This window comes from Sinohyriopsis cumingii, unplaced genomic scaffold, assembly GCF_028554795.1.
Source record: "Sinohyriopsis cumingii isolate HCF-2022 unplaced genomic scaffold, ASM2855479v2 utg000160l, whole genome shotgun sequence".
In the NCBI taxonomy this organism is placed as follows: Eukaryota; Metazoa; Mollusca; class Bivalvia; order Unionida; family Unionidae; genus Sinohyriopsis; species Sinohyriopsis cumingii.
Genome location: NW_028315873.1, coordinates 4,511,057 through 4,529,512, shown reverse-complemented (window position 1 = coordinate 4,529,512; position 18,456 = coordinate 4,511,057). Strand labels below are relative to the sequence as shown.

Here is an 18,456-nt window from a genome sequence, read left to right as displayed (position 1 = left end):
AATGAATTCTGGGAAACATGGAGACCAAACGATTTGATTGTAGCGAGTAGAAAGATAGTCAGGGACACACTTCAGCGGAAGTTGTTTACGTTGCATAAGGAAAAGTTTCCAACGCGTCCAGTGCCGTTATGTTATAGACCCGCGGACACACGGCGGCAGAACATTGAAGTTGAAATTCCAGGCCTGACAGCGTCAGGGACAGAAAAACAAATTCTCGTGCTGAATGATATCGTGCTCGTTGATATCAGCGTCGTCGAGGACGCGCTACGTGCTAATAAATCCCCGTGGACGCTAGGATACGCAACAACAATACATTCCTCGCAGGGACTAACCATCACGGACACAATTGTTTGGATGGTTGATAATCGCATCGAATGGTCGAATCTAGTCTATCTTGCAGTGTCCAGAGTACGAAGGATAAATCAGCTTCGAAGAATTGTTATTGACGGAGTCACTGACGGAGTCGCTGACAAGGTCAGTGACGACAAAGTCACCATCGATGCAAGCGTCATTGATAGAAAACTCTCGGGTTACCGCCAACAGGATAAAAAAAAACAGCGGCGTTTTGATATTGATGCCGAATTAATAATCTCGCTACGACAACAACAGAATAATCACTGCGCGAGTTGCAATTGTATAATGAGTTGGCGTTATTCGGATAAAGACGCTCGCCAATTTACCGTGGACAGGATCGATAACAGTCTCGGTCATGTCAAAAACAATGTGAGGTTGACCTGTCTTGAGTGCAATAGACGCAACGGCGCTAGTTAAGACCACGCGGGGGTAATTGAGTATCGTCAGGTATCACTTGTAGTTGCTCGCGTGTAAATCCGCGCTGAGGAGCAGTTGAATCCAGTCTGTAGATCGGTGGTCTACCAGTTGATCGTGTTATCGTTGATATGTTATGTGTGGTAACACTCCAAATAGGATCAGTAGCCCTTTTTTTACCGCCTTCAAGCTCTCCTGGTTCATACAGATATCTCACGGTAACATCGCCGAAAATCGGCTTGGAAACGCTATCTATTTTTGATCTTCCGGGTATATACTCGTATTTAATCGCGTCGCTGGGCTTCATGTTGATTGCTCGGGTAATCTCGTTATTTAACGCGGCAATTACGCCTGGCAACCTTTTGACCCATTCACGAGATCGTTTTTCTTGGATGAATTCCTTCGCGTATTGATATCCAAATAACCGTTCAGCAAGAGTCCGATTGAATCGTTCAACAATTGCCTGATCACGATGTAGCGCAGTATGACCTCGTCGTATCGCGACGCTATGATGTTTCAGCGTTGATAAAACAGCGCCGCGAAATTCACTACCGGGATCAACTTGTAATAGATTTGGCCAGCGCAGAGGACTTCTTCGATAAATCCGCTCAAACGCAGCGGCTACTTCAGTTGCTGACTTTGTTTTTAACGGCTCCGCTTGTTTGTATCGACTCGCAACATCAACTACGGTTAGCGCGTATTTGTAACCGTTGTCATGCGGCAGAAATAGTATATCAGCCTGATGAACTTCATTAGGTACGCTGACATCAAAGCGCGAGAAGTTGATTTGTTTAGGCGGTGGTAGATAGATTTGCCATATAGCCTGTTTGGATAACCAATTAGCCGCAGTGGTCTTTGTTACCTTTGCAGCGCTTGCAAGCTTACCAATTGCGGCCTTCCCCTTCCAGTATCCTCTCGGAGAATAATAGATGGAATCCATGTTGTTATTATAAACGCTATCGTTTTCAATTACCAGCGCGAGAAGCTCCGCTTCCAATCATTAATTTACCTTTCATAGCCGATTTTACCAACCATGAAGCCAATTTTTCTTTGACGGATTTATCAGGAATAGCATTTAGCGCGTGAATTAATTTTACATCCGCGATATGACGCTGTTGCAGATCGCTACTTTTGTAGTAAGCAACATCATGAGCATGACACGCCTTATCGATAGCGTTTATTGGATACTCACCGGGTTTGGGCTGATTTTGATCATCGAGTCTAATATCTAATCGTGTTCCGGGGCCACAGTAGTTATATCCTGGGAGGTGCTTTTCTCCTGGATACTTTGCCCACGGTGTTCCGGGGAGTTTTGCCAATTTGGCTGCGATGTCACCTCCTCGCTTTTTTTTAAAACATCTCCGGGTCTAATAGAAATAAATCTAAATTTCTTTGTACCGCATTGTACACACTTGCCAGTAAGGGCCAATCTGTTATTTCTTGTTGTAGCGGTTGTCATATCATTTGTGCCAGTACGTACTCTACACTTCACACAATATAGATCCATAATTTATGTATAGAGATATGAATATAATTGATTTTTCGGCGACTAAAACAAGAGAACCAGTTAAGCATGTTGCAGCGTTACCAAACTCGATCCGGATGATTATCATCGGACCATCTGGATCCGGCAAGACGCAATTGTTACTCAATTTAATAATGAGATGGATGAAGTGGGATAAGTTGTATTTGGTTGCTCCTAGCGTGGATGATCAACGATGCTACGAGGTGTTGAAAGATTTCAACGAGAATGCATCAGCGATCGCTAAAAAAAATGTTATTGAGTTTATTACAGATATCAATGATGCACCAGGTATCGATGATATTGATGGCGACGTTAACAATCTAGTCGTGTACGATGATGTTATGTTAGACAATCAAAAAAACCCAGCTAGGATATTTTCCAGAGGCAGGCATAAAAACACTGACGTGATATATGTCACTCAACGATACACTCAGATTCCAAAAGTAATTAGAGACAACTGTAATATTCTTGCTGTGTTCAACGGCGTTGATACACACACGCTACGAAATATTTGGCAGACATGGTGTGGCGGTGACATGGACTTTAATGGTTTTCGAAACTTTTTTAGTCATGCTCAGTCGACCCCACATGGATTTGTAACGATAAATTTACATGATCCTCGCACACGATATCGTATCGGACTTGACCAAATATTCGGTTAAATTGTAAATAACCACTTAGCAGCAGAGGGGGCGATGACATCGACGCGGGACGCCCGATGATTACCACGGGAAAACACCAACGAGATGTTGTGGCGAAATATAGCGTTTTCGAGTAAAAAACGCTAAGGCTCCATTTGCCAAACGGAGACTTTATTTTTTTTTTGTTCGAAAAGTGAGATTTCGAAGGAAGGCTCTATTTGTCGTTTTGAGGCCTTAATCGAAATTTGTCGAAAAAGTTGTCGGACTCGCCCCCCCTGCTGCTACTATAGACATCTATTCAAGTATACGTCTTAAATGCCTTACTAGAGACATCTATTCAAGTACACGTGTTAAATGGCATACTAGAGACATCTATTCAAGTATACGTGTTAAATGGCATACTAGAGACATCTATTCAAGTATACGTGTTAAATTCCGTACTAGAGACGTCTATTCAAGTATACGTGCTAAATGCCATACTAGGGACACCTATTCAAGTATATGTGGCAGCCGTCATCGAGAAGAATAGGGACCTTTAAGTAATAGAAATATACCAAGTATTAAAATTTCTGTATTCTTTATCACAATCTCACTAGTTTTCTCGCTCTATTACAACTGCAAAATTGAATAATTCTATCAATAATGCTTGTGCTTTATGTATTGTAATTTACGCCAGTGAGCTCAAGACTTCTCAGTCCTGTTATTGCTCAGTTTTGATTAATACAATAAATAATGTTTTATTATTTTTAAATAAATGAATAAAAGAAGGAAGAAAGAACGTCAGAAAGATAAATAAAATCGGATGATTGAGGTCAAGGCGCTCTACTCTTTTAAAATGAAAACAGAAGTGTTGTTGACGATTCTCATAATATTCCTTTTCGCGCTGGAGCGGAAGAAAGTAGGGAAAGTATAAATGAATTGATTTTAGACAAGAGAGATACTTTTGAATATATATCGTGAATGAAATAAACTGAAAAAAAAAATAACGAAAGAAGATCACGTGTGAGCAAACAAAATGAAGTGTAGAAATAAGAGTCTACAATTTTGCTGGAATCGAATACATCGCGTCAGATTTCAAACAATTTTGCTTGTAATTTTGCTTCAAGCAATTAAATTAAACATTGGAAACTTAAGTGAGGGGAGTATTTTAATGATTAATTTTAATTTTACTGTTTTTAGTATCACAAAAAGGTTTGGTCAAGTTTGAGTTTTACTTTTTCCTGTCAAATATTTGAGAGTTGAGGTTACCCTTCAACCATGAAGTATGCAGATGAATTATCAGCAATTAGTTAACGCTCGATAACTTTTTATAAGTACATCACGGATTGAAAAGATACTCGCACTTGGCTTATAATCGACGTCATTTTATTGATACATGACCCTCTTTGACCCAGACGATTTTATTGTATGAAATGAAATATAAACTACCCAACAATCCATTCATCAGTGCATCCAATGAACCACCTATACGACAATCTGCCATTAATTAATTCCTTACCAAGATATTTACCGTAACAAATTTGGTACTATAAATAAAATATATAAAATAGATAAAGGACAATAAAGAAACACAAGCTCAAACTTGCCTCCCGCTCTTCTGAATATCTTTGGTAGATAATTGCATTTGTAAAAGAACTAATGAGTGATATGTTGTAATAAGAAAAAGACTGAATGACACTTGTAGTAATAGGATAATGTACATAAATTTGAGACCCATGATAGTGAAAGCCTTTGACAAAATCAGCATATAATTTCCATACATAATATATTTCATGTCAAGCAGTGACTCAGATACTAACGATGTGTTTTCAGGAGATTTATTTCAATAAAATTCGCAATAGAAAACTATGTGGGTTTGAACTTTATTGATCGAAAATTATGGCGAAATTCAAGCAAAGGATAAGAGCATTAAATGCGAAGAAAAGAGTAAAGAAAATATACATGTGGATTTATACAAACATACAGCCCCTGTGTATCTCAATAGATAGATAGATAGATAGATAGATAGATAGATAGATAGATAGATAGGTAGATAGATAGATAGTATAGGATGAAACGGAGAGAGAGAGAGAGAGAGAGAGAGAGAGAGGAGAAACTAAATAGAAACACGAATGTTTATTTCTTTATCTTTGTTTCCTATTCTTTACAGAAATAGAATTTTGTCTCCAAACGGTTGCAAGTTCTAACAGAGTAGTCCTATGACAAAGGTTACAAGTTCTAACAGAGTAGTCCTATAACAAAGGTTACAAGGTCTAACAGAGTAGTCATATCACAACGGTTATTCAGTCCACTAAAACTGAGCAAAGCTGGTCAAAGGTCTGTTATCATCACCTTGTCATATAGCTTACACAGGTCTGTTATCATCACCTTGTCAAATATATTACACGGTTCTGTTATCATCACCTTGTCAAATAGATTACACGGTTCTGTTATCATCACCTTGTCAAGTAGATTAGACAGTTCTGTTATCATCACCTTGTCAAATAGGTTACACATTTCTGTTATCATCACCTTGTCAAATAGATTACACAGTTCTGTTATCAACACCGTGTCAAACAGATTAAAAAGTTATGTCTTCATCACCTTGTCAAGAAGCTCACACTGTTCTTTAATCATTACCTTTTCAAATAGATTATACAGTTATGTTATAATCATTTTGTCAAATAAGTGACACAGTTCTGTTATCATCATCTTTTCAAATAGATTACACAGTTACCTTATCATTATTTTGTGGAATAGACGACAGTTCTGTTATCGTCACCTTTTCAAAGAGATTACACAGTTCTGTAATCATCACCGTATTAAATAGTTCGGTTATTATCACCTTATGAACTAGATAACTTGGTTAATTGTCAACTGTTTTACACGGTTTTGTTATCATCACCATGTCAAATAGATTACACATTTGTGTTATCATTTTGTCAAATAGATTACACGGTCCTTTTCAACTAAGAATGTTTCTTCCTTCACATTGCAATCAGATACCCACATACATTAGGAAAGAAATCCTCTACAAATAAATGTCACCCATTAGAATTCAAAAACTGGTGGGGAATATAAAATGACAATGGTCTCATCGACCACATAATAACGGTTATTGGTCAATTTAATTATTCTACTGATCATAGACCCAGTGAGAAGCCTACCTACATTACTAATTAGTTAAAGTATTTATAAACTTCAAATTATTTGCTAGGTATAGATTTTGAGGGAGTATAAGAACCGAGGAAGATGATTGTAATATCTTATCTTAGAAAAAAGCTAGAGATACTGGGACAAATAAGGTTGTGTCACTTACAAAAGGAATAATCGAAACTATGACGTTAAATCAAACACGTTGGGAAACATAACCTGATATATATGTTATGCTTATATATGATTGTTATTTATATAAAACCATTACATGGTTGTGTTCTAACTTTGATAATAACTCTCTGGTTTTCCATGTTCACAATTAACCCAGCATACACATTTAATTGAAAGAGAAAGGAATACAAGCTTCCATTGTATTAAAACCGTCAGGACATTCATGAGTCATAAATGCCTATATATATTTGCCCAGAGAACAGAGGCATATACATCTTTAAATATTTCATTAATACAAATACACACGCAAGCACGCACACACACATGCACACGCACGCACCCATTTAATTATAAGACTGCGTGAACAGAGACTGAGTTAATAGAGGCCAAGGTACACATAGCATTATTTACAGGGACTATACTTTCCACGAGGACAATTTTCTTTACAGATAACAATCAGTCTTTAGATACGATCTACGAGGACGGCAGGGTCTGTGTAGACTGTACTTGCCTTAATAGTGTCGATCTACGGGGAGGCCAGGTTCTATTCAGTCTGTATTTGCCTTCATAAATAATCGATCATTAGTTTCGATCTACGAGGAGGCCAGATTCTATTCAGATCGTATTTGCCTTTGCGTGTAAAATAATTCAAATTTATGAGAGAGGTAACCAAACAGGTTTAGTTAATTTATCCATATATTATCCTTACAAAAAGCATTGAAAGATCTTTCAACTTATTTTGTCAAGAGAACAGGTAAGTTGCATTGATAATTTAAACATGTACTATGGACTTCATTACTCAAACCAGAGTACAAAGACAGACTGTATGCAAATATTGTAGTACGTGTGATTCTCCTGTTTATATGTTGATAAAAAAGCTCCGTTGGTTTATCACGAATTCTTTCAAATAGCAAACTGAAAAATTATACAGGTATGGGTCATTAACAAGTTTGAATTCGATCTTCTTTCATCAATTATTATCAAGCTTCTTGTGAATTTAACATTTACATTGCATCGAGTATATATCTTTTCTAAAATATAACATTCATTTGGTAAAGACTTTTCAGTTATATTAAAGTGAATTTCCTTAACCTAATATTAACCATCCATATTTATGTTACTTCGCAACTCGCTAAATATATATATATATATATACTTGTAGTATAGTGTGACAATATGGCGACATAGATGGGAATTTGACATTATAAGTTTTAATCAATTAGCAGAACCATTTCAATTCTTGCTACCAAATACGGTTTACGAAATAATCTTTAGGCGATATTATCATTTCCAGCATGTTATTCAATCCTGACTACCTTATGTTTGTGAAGTCATCATGGGATATCACCAAGATTACATGTATATTTGTATGGAAGTTATCATGGGATATCACCAAGATTACATATACTTTTGTATGGAAGTTATCATGGGATATCACCAAGATTACATATACTTTTGTATGGAAGTTATCATGGGATATCACCAAGATTACATATACTTATGTATGGAAGTTGTCATGGGATATCACCAAGATTACATATACTTTTGTATGGAAGTTATCATGGGATATCACCAAGATTACATATACTTTTGTATGGAAGTTATCATGGGCTATCACCAAGATTACATATACTTTTGTATGGAAGTTATCATGGGCTATCACCAAGATTACATATACTTATGTATGGAAGTTATCATGGGATATCACCAAGATTACATATACTTTTGTATGGAAGTTATCATGGGCTATCACCAAGATTACATATAATTTTGTATGGAAGTTGTCATGGGCTATCACCAAGATTACATATACTTTTGTATGGAAGAGAAGACTGTAGTCTGATGGAAAATGATATCTCAAGAGAGAATTGGTATCACCCATGTTAATAATCTTTCGACTTTAGCCCCATCCTCATCAAAAACAGAATATATGCTACATATTGCCAATCGTTATGAGTTTTAATGTGTTTTCCAAATACGTGTTTTATATATGTATTTTTTTCTTCCACAACTAAAACATTTATACTCCTCGTCACTCCTAGGTCTTGTGGGTGATAGTATATTATGTTTATGTGCATGTGAGGAACACAATTCATGTTTTCTTTCAGAGATGTCCAAACTGTGCCACCTTACAGTTTCAATTAGAAACCCCACGATTCCTTGTTAAATTTCTTATTCTTTTATGCCAGAATTGTTACCAATAGTAGCAAATTACAAGATTTTAAAGACAAATGCGATACGTTCTACTTTTAGAGGAATTAAAACTACGAGAGATCCTCGTTTCTAAACATTTATCATTTATCTAGAGATGTGGGAGGTATAATGGAAAAGAAAATATTATCAAATAAGTTTCCGTTCTAAATCAAAGATATAGACAAATCTAGTGATACTAACATGCAGGATCAATGTCGACTTTTTCAGCTTGGTCTTTGATTCTCCTTTTCGCTGAATAAAATGAGGCAACTGCCGAGATACAATGGATGTTTACAATATTTAAAATTAATCTTATTAATAAAGGTGTAGAAAAGTTTGGGTTCATTTCCCACTAAATGATTTGAGTCAGGTGGGTTATGTTGCGACGTGAACTATTGTGAAATATGTCACATGGAAGGTATTGAGACATGCATCGAGTAGACAATAATGCTTTGTAGAGCAATAGTGTGTATATAAGCAGAGGAAGCTGGTAATTACTTCTTTCCTTTCTTAGTATATTTTTGTTTTAATATAATTCTGCAGATGTATTTAATGTTGTATTTCGATATAATTTGAGAGGAACCATTTGTTTGGATTATATGTCGCAATCATAAAGTGCTCATATTACTGGACAAAAGGAACACGCCAGCGTACGTGTTATTACACTGAAGCTCTACTATACATGAATCATGTCAGCGTAAGAGTCATCACACTGAAGCAGTAAAATCCATGAATCATGCCAACGCAAGGGCCATCATACAGAAGCACTACCATCAATAAATCATCCCAGCGTTTGTGTCATCGCACTGAAGCACTGCCATACATGAATCATGCCAGCGTATGTGTCATCCCACTGAAACACTACCATTCATGAATCATGCCAAAGTATGTGTGATACACTTAAGCACTACCATTCATGAATCATGCCAGCGTATGTGGCATCTTACGTAAGCACTACCATATATGAACCATGCCACCGTAAGTGTCATCACACGGAAGCACTGTTAGAGTTGCCACTGACTGAGAGGCAACACCCTTTCCCCGCGTGCTCAAATAATACCTTAAAATCAGATCCCTTAATCACCCTTACACTTTAACGAAAATTAAAGTTTTTAACTAAGGCGTCTTTTTACAAAATAAATATATTCCTTAAACACATCCAGGCTTTCTTCTTAAAGCTCACTCACACCATTAATATTTCCACCGTGGGCAGCGGCATTATCTTCCTACTGGGAAAACCGTACATCTGTGTCCTAATGTGTGTGTTACAGAGAGAGAGAGAGAGAGAGAGAGAGAGAGGCCGACGGACAAACAGGCAGACATACAGAGTGATGGAGGGAGCAGTAGTCGATCAATAAAAATTTAATTTATTTGTTAAAAAAATGTTATAATGGCTTCGCATAACTCTCAACGCAGAAAATATTAATTTTAATAGTCATTTTTCTCTTACTTTGTAGATGAGTTGATTAATTTTGTGAAACTTCCATGAATTTGTTAATTTTATTGTATTCATGTCTTTTTTGAATTTTTCAAGGACCCATGGTGATTGAGTGGTCTCATGCGCTCACTTTTACTGACCATTTCCACTTCAGCGCTGTCTGCTTGGGTTCCAGTCTCGGGCTCGACCAATGTGGATATGTGAGAAAGCTGCCAGTAGCTTCTCACAATGGTATAATCCAAATTGTCTTTGAATGAATTCAACATATTCCCTAAATGTGATTTAGTTCGAAAATCAAAATAGTGATTTAGTCCTCTCTAACTAAAAACTGAACACAGTAATAGGATTCATTCCATTTACTGTAATGATACTCTTTATTCTGTACCATTAATTATAATAAACAGTGCTACTACAACTACCACAACCACAACCATTTTACCGATGGTGTTGCTACGAGACTATGCACTTAAAATAAGTAGCAAAAACGAGTGAAGACAACAAGGTTTGTAAACATTTAATAAAAAGATGTATTTCACTAGAGTACAAAGTGAAAAATGAGAAATAAAGAACTTACTGTATTGCGAATTAAATACAAAAATAATCCAAGAATTAAAGAAAATTCCTAGTAATAAAGTCCTGAATGAAACTGAGTTCAAGTCCCGACTAGATCCACAATTAAAGGCGGTAACGTGTCTGTTATGGCCTGCCAAGTACTGATGTGTCAACAGTCTCTTGTTGAACCACATACATATTATTCCAAGTTTGAATTCATTATACATTCCAACAAATGTCTTCATCCAAGAATTTTATCACAGCCCGTTTGTATTTCCTGAGAAAATAATCACTTAAATTCAATAATTTGAAGAAAATAAAACTCAGGCCAAACTGGTCACAACATAATACATCTTAAAGTGCTAGATGTTAAAGCACGACTCGTAAAATCCTCACAGTCTCAAAATAATTCAGTTCTCTGCTTGACCCCATGTCCCAAATTAGCATGTTCTAAAAACAACCATTACATAATGAAAAATAACCTTCTAGAATGATCTAATGAGCCTTGTTTATTACAACACAATAGCCTATACAATTCACTTTGGAATCTCCAAAATCCTGACCCAAATCAACATGTTTACCTGAATAATAATTCGGTTAATAAACTCATTCACATAGAGAATAATGAAGCTATTATTAGTTGTTTACATAAATGAAATAATTAAAACAAATTAAAAAAGTAAATCAGGTCAGAAGACACGAACTCAGTTTTGGACAAGGTGAAGTCCAGCAATGAATTTTACATTACAATAACATGTAATGAAATTAAAAGGTAAAACTAGCATACTAACAATTAAATGAAATATACATAACAGTATGATCAATGCAGTTGCTGGTTGTAACAAAATAACCGGGTTGGATTTCGGATTTATAACATAAATCTTTTGATGGTGATACAAATACAATGTTTATTGATGAATGACTCAAATAAAAAAAAGAATTATGATTAATACGTGCGTGTATAAGATCAAAATATTTGACAAATTAAGAAAATGCATCCGAACCTAATAATATAACAGATGTGAAGCCAGACAAATGTCCTTACACAGTACAAGGGCAGAGGTTAATGATTGAATGTAATTTCACACGACAAAAAGAATGATATGTTTAACTCAAAGAGTACAAATGCTTCACGGTAATTCACACGACGAAAAGAATGTGTTTTACTCAAATAGTAAACATGATGTTCTTTACTCATATAGTAAAATGATGAAACGATGGGATATATATCATACAAAATAGCTTTATTGTGATGCGAGGAGAGGCCAACTGGCGGCAGAGAAACGTGACAGAAAGAAGAGTGCAGCAGCAACTCCAGCAACGCAGACTTCTCAGTATGTCTGCACCAACTGCAATAGGGACTTTCACTCGCGCATAGGCCTGCACAGCCACATCAGACGATGTCGAAACTCCAAAGGCAGACGACATATCAAAGGCACTATTCGCATTGTCTCTCTTTATTGAGCCACCAGTGATGATGTTCTTTAAAGTCCCAATAAACTGGGTATAACAAACCCCAAAATAAGCCCACGGCTAAAAGATTACATGAATGGAGTTACATAAAACTCTCCGTCACTATCATACTTGGCAACCAGTCACACTGGTCAATCAAACAGTCAGCATTACAGGTAGTCATCGGCCAACATTAAAGTCTTTGGTCAATCAAGCAATCAGCGCCCACCAGCGCTTTACAGCTGCTATGGTCAACTTCTGTTGTCGGCTCTACATCTAGTACCTCGTCGACTCTGATCAGCTGAAATTAAATCCATCACCGTGTACTAAGAATGACACGGGCATACACGATAACACGTATGATGTTATACGGTAAGCTATACGAATTACATTATCGGCACAACATTACAAAGCAATAAACAGGTTCAGATTCGAACCTACCTGTGTCCGATAAGAATTCAATGGTACTAAACGTTTCTTAGTAAAATGCAGCTTTATTGCTAATATGGATCTCCTGTTAAGTCACATACAAGATACAAAATATTTTCATTACACTACATAGAAAATATATAAACATAAATATGGTAGTACAATAGTCATAACTTATACATACAAAATTAATAAATAACTCACATATCTCTACAGCTGAAGATGTGCAAGTACTTAATTTATTGGCAGACTCCATCATAGAGAGGACCCCCTAGTGCCGAAATTTGAATGATTTTTTTTTCTTTTGTTGTTCCCATAGTATATGTAGTACCTGTATATTCAAATAAAATCTTGACAGATTTATTAATTGGATTAGGGTTTTATACACCGCCCTACTCTGCTGTTTTTTATTTATAGCTCCTTAACCCTGGCTGGTTTCGGAGCTTTACTTACCTTAGTGATCCTTTCCAGGGATCTATTCTGTCTTGCATATACCATATGCGTATGCTATAAGTACTGTATGCTACCCGTTTTTTATGGACTGGCTCTATAATCACATATATGTTTAGAGTTGTCTTTAGCTATGAGGATTCCTATGTAAGAAAAAAATTAATTCCAGTTAGGGACATCCGGTATTTGCATGTGGAGGTGGCATGTGACTCAAATATTTTGTTCACACGCTTCCGAGACGAATACCTTCATTCCCATGTTTTGAGTCCTTATCTAATGTGAAAGTGATGTGTGTGGAATAGAAGGCGTATCTCTGTCCCAAGTTTGAGAATAAAATAATCAAGAGGAGAAGAAAAAAGAAAATATTTGTATTGCTGAGTGCGTGTATGTTGTGCATTTTATACCTCGTAGTTTTAGTAGATTGTATATGTACCTCCGTGTTTGTGTTTTCTTAATGTTCTATAATTTGACCTTACCTTTGGGGAGATCCGATACGATCCGTGCTAGCTCGCATGAGCCACCTAACTTACGCATCGTACCATTATACGCGTTTTAGTCATTTAGGCCAATCCCTGTCCTACTGTTTTTGTCATTTTTGTACCTATCAATTTTATTGTTTGTATTAGTTTGTACGAGGTATTCGTTGTTTTTATTTGCATATTATTTTATTAGCAATAAATTCAGTATTTATGTTGATAGAGAATATCCAAATTACAGTTGCACAAACGATACAGAGAAGCTCGTTTAGGATAAACCTCTCGCATTGTGTCTGTTTCTGATTATATATCGTATAAAATTAATTGTTTTCTTTTTTTTCGGTATATGTTTGAAAAGCATATGAATAGTTATAGTTGTTTATATAATCTATCGATACAAGAATAAAGTTCCAAAATTGCAAGTCCTTAAGTAGACTGGTCACTGACAAGACGTTCCGTAATTAAAAATGTCGTCCTACGGTGAAGCATTTATACATAGCCAATGTAGCCCTACATCGACTGCGCGCTCAATGAATCGTTTTTTTCCCATCGAAATCACTTCGCACGTGCGGCATAGCATGAACCGAATTCACTGTTTCGAAATATTGTAGAATTTACATAAACAACCCTCGGGTATCGTTGTACACTAAAAACGAAACCATAGTATATGTATCTAAGAAATAAAGGGATTTATATAATTCCATGACACTGGTGCTTGTAAGGATGCAATTTTATGTCGATCTATAAAACGCGTATTAACTTAGGGCCAGGGAACAATTAGATTTATAGGGACATGCGCTTGTTAAATCGCTATACTGCAATGATTTATAATATCTGTGTCGGTAGAGGAAGTCATTCTTAATTGAGCCTTCGTTTACATAGCCGTTAGACAACTAAAAAAGGGACGGTTAACTTTGATTTCATATCGGAACTGTCAGAATTGAAATTCTCTAGAATAGTTATTCAGGAAAGTATAAGTCAAGCTAATACCAATTTGGCGTCTAGTTCTAAAATGCGGTAAATATATTTCATCCTGAATGGTTACGCTAAATAAAGAGCGTGTTTCCTACACGTAATTCCTTGGGCTTTAAATATTGCACCCCATCGAAAAATCTAATTAGTCTGCGTTTTTCCTGCACGAGTGAAACAATAAGAGTCGCCGAGAGTAACTTTGGAAGAAATTATCTCGTAAAACATTTATCAAAGGTGCCGGATATCTTGAAAGTCACCGGACACAATTCTAAGCGAACAAAGCTTAAAGCACGAGATGTTTGCATCAATTTCATGTAATTTGTTGATACCAATAGTATGACTTGCATGAATTTATTGATTATATTTGCATGGATTTATTTGTTTAAATTCGTGGATCAATTTTCTTGATATGAGTATAACTGTGTTTGAGTTCATCTGAATTCGTACAATAATCTTCTTTACATAAGTTTGACAAATTGGTTGAAATTGTCGTCTTGTTTGTATAGGAATTGGGTATTCTAAGATCTCATGCATTACTTTGGTTGATATGAGTTACTAGAATCCGTTTGTATTCACCAATCTTAGATGATTTCACGTATGATAAAAACTTGAATGTTTGTATTCGTTGAAAAGAGCGTAGTTAAGGCATGTAATGAATTTCATTCATTAATTTGTGTAATTGAGACGAGAATGGAACTGTTATATCTCGTGTGCTGTTAATGTGAGTCAGGATCGAATAGCCATCAGGAAGTATGTTAATCTTATGAAACTAGGTTTGTTCATAGTCTACCATGTTTAGCTGACCATATAGCAATGGTATTTGTCTGAATTCCGATAGAACGATATCTGACCATACCGAGAGGGGAGTAATGATCGATTCCCAGTAGAATAACCGACAGAAAATTTAGGTTGCTTCTCTGTTTATTTTAATAGGGGAAATATCTCCACTGCCGTATACAGTGACGTATCCACGTACCTACTGATACATGTATCTACGTATCTACATGCTTACGTATCCACCTATCCACACAAAGTTTGAAAGAGGCGAGACAGTAGGGAGGTTAGAGAAGAAAAACAAAAGAGCAGAAGGGCCGAGAGGAACAACTACCGTGTAGCTGGATTGAACCGGAATACACAGGTTATGAAGTTGTACAAGGCAATGACTTCGATTGTTCACTCGATGCTATGATGAACCAACTCGATCATTTAAACAGATCGGCTATTTATATAAATATATTTGTGTTTGAAATTCGGTGAAAGATTTATTTAAAAAAGAAGTGTATCTTCCTAATGTAATGTGTTATCACAATTCTTTATGTAATTGATTAAATTGTTGTTTTCATTTACGGGGCTCATGTTATTCTATTCTATACATGTGCTCATATTTCTATTTATTCCACCTATACGTTCCACACTTTAGGACTACTTGGGGATATGTTAAGAATAACTGCAACTGAAGATCAAGTAAATACCTCATTGTAGTTTGCTAGGATTTTGAAGGTAGTTAAATGCCGTAAAGTTTCGTTTCCTAGCAACAAAACACGGTGATAAATATGAATTATATGTAACATGAATGACAATAATGGCTTTGATCCGCAACAAGGCATGATTTCACTAATATGTCAGTATGGACTCTGGTCTGCATAATTTGCAAATAATTTAATTTTGAATTAGATTCCAATATAGCTATAGTACAGAATTTATGAAATAAAGAGTTTTCTATAGACAATCACTAGACGATACAAATACATTAAACTGTAATAAATTTGCAAACAATCTCCTTTTGCCTTATATATAATTCATACTATCACCAATATAGACACTGAAGTACACGGGTCATAAAAACCATACTGTCACTAATCTAAACACTGATGTACACGGGTCATAAAAACCATACTATCACCAATTTAAACACTGATGTTCAGGGTCGTTGAAACCATACTATCACCAACGTAAACACTGATGTACAGGGTCATAAAAACCATAATGTCCCCATTGTAAACACTGATGTACACGGGTCATAGAAACTATACTGTCACTAATCTAAACACTAATGTACACGGGTCATACAGACCATACTGTCACCATTGTAAACACTGATGTACACGGGTCATAGAAACAATATTGTCACCAATATAAACACTGATTTACAGGGGTGATATAAACCATACTGTCACCAATGTAAACACTGATGTATACTGGTCACATAAACCATACTGTCACCAATGTAAACACTAGGGTACAGGGGTGAAAGAAACCACACAGTCACTATGGTAACTACTGATATACATGTACCATAAAGGCCATAGTCACCAATGGAAACACTAATGTATACGGGTCATAGAAACCATACAGTCATCAAAGTAAACACTAATGTACACGGATCATAACAATCATATATTGATACTTAGTTTTGAACACGACAAGGATCTCGATCTTATCAGGGCGGACATAAATATTTTAAAAATAAAGATAAATAGTACCTTCACTGATGACTTCGTGACAATCTCTCGCCATTCTGACATGTTCTCCACTATTCTTTTGGACATTGCAAAGCTCATGTCTGTCCACTCTTTTATGTTAGCTTCCCATATCTTCTGTCTGCCTCGTGTATGTCCTCTCACTGGGCCGAATAAGGTTGTCTCTGACAGGCCATATTAGTATGAAACGTGACCCTATCATCTTTGTTGGCGTTTCGTTATGGTGGTGAGCAGATTTTCATATGGTCCAATCGCACCTTGGATTCTGATAGGCACCTCCTTCGATAATATCTCATCTCTATATCATGGGTTCATTTCACTGGTTCTGCTGTCCGAGTCCATATCTCACATACTTACAATAATATGAATGTGATGAGGGAGCGCATACTCATTATCTTGGACCCAAGCGTGATGTTGTTGTCTTTCCAAATAAGCTTCAGCCTATCCAGTAAAGTTGTTTTTATCTTAGCAATCCTGGAAAGACAGGATTTGAACCTTCATCAAACGTTATAGCATCTAGATACTTGAAGGTTTTTCACTGTGCCCAGCTTTTCACTATTCACTTATAGTTCTTTCCTATACCACTCGGGTTGTTTGTCATTAGCTTGGTCTTTTTCAGCACTGATCTCCATCCCATATCTGAGTGATGCGTGCTTGAGACGGTTAACTAAAGTTGACAGTTCTTGTTCATCTCCTGCTAAGCCATCGGTATCATCAGCGAAGAACAGGTTGGTGATCGTTCTGCCTCAAATATTGACACTGCCATTATGGTCTGCCTAGGTATCGGACAAAGTTAAAACGTTTAAAATTGCTAGACGCTATGATTTGGTCCTGCAGTAAAACTTAAAATTTAAACTTTCATGAAAAATCATAATATCAAAGACTAATGACGGGCAGTGAAAATATTATAATGTTATCAGTGTCGATTGGCGGACAGTGAAAAATCATACAGGTATCTGTGTCTATTAACCGAGAGTGAAAAATCATAAAGGTTTCTGTGTCTATTGACCGACAGTAAAATGTCATAATGGTATCAGTGTCTATTGACCGATAGTGGAAAGTCATAATGTTGTCAGTGTCTATTGACCGACAGTAAATAATTATAATGGTATCAGTGTATATTGACGGGCAGTGAAAAATCATAAAGATGTTAGTGTATATTGATCGGCAGTGAAACATCATAATGGTATCAGTATCTATTGACGGGCAGTGAAACAATATTTATCGTTTTTCACTGCATTGAATTATCAGGGTTATTTCTCTCACAAAATCCAATAATGTATAACAGGAAACAAAGTCAATAATGCATAAGAGATGGATAGAAATAGAGAGGAATGGCTTCTACATGTGACACTTATGTCATTCCAGTCGGTGAAATGTAAACGTGTGAATCGTTAGGGATGACCTGTATATGTTTCTTATGGTTAGGTTCAGAGGTTATGTATTCTAAACAATTGACATCAGGTATGTGTGTTAAATGCCGTAATAGAGAAGAATAGGGACTTTTAGGTAAAAGAAATATAGAAATATACAATTTCTTTGTTTTTCTTCTCTATATCACGCTCGCACTCATTGTCTCTCTCTCTCTCTCCCCCCTCTCTCTCTCTCTCTCTCTCTCTCTCTCTCTCTCTCAACTGCCAAATTGTTTAAATAGGTTAATTCTGCTTGTACTTTATTTATTGTAAGACAGTGAGCTCAACGCTTCTTAGTCCTGTTACTGTCTTATTTTGACTCAGCCTGTTACTGTCCTATTTTGACTGATCCTGTTACTGTC

The 18,456-nt window shown here is 36.2% G+C and overlaps 1 long non-coding RNA gene across 1 annotated transcript; it reads left to right on the top strand.

Annotated features, from left to right (window-relative positions):
• Positions 1–6,765: 6,765 nt before the first annotated feature.
• LOC149774660 (uncharacterized) lies at positions 6,766–15,546 on the top strand. Its single transcript, XR_016416715.1, has 3 exons — positions 6,766–6,994; positions 9,968–10,102; positions 15,136–15,546. It is a non-coding gene; the product is annotated as an uncharacterized LOC149774660 (long non-coding RNA).
• The last annotated feature ends 2,910 nt before the right edge of the window (positions 15,547–18,456 follow it).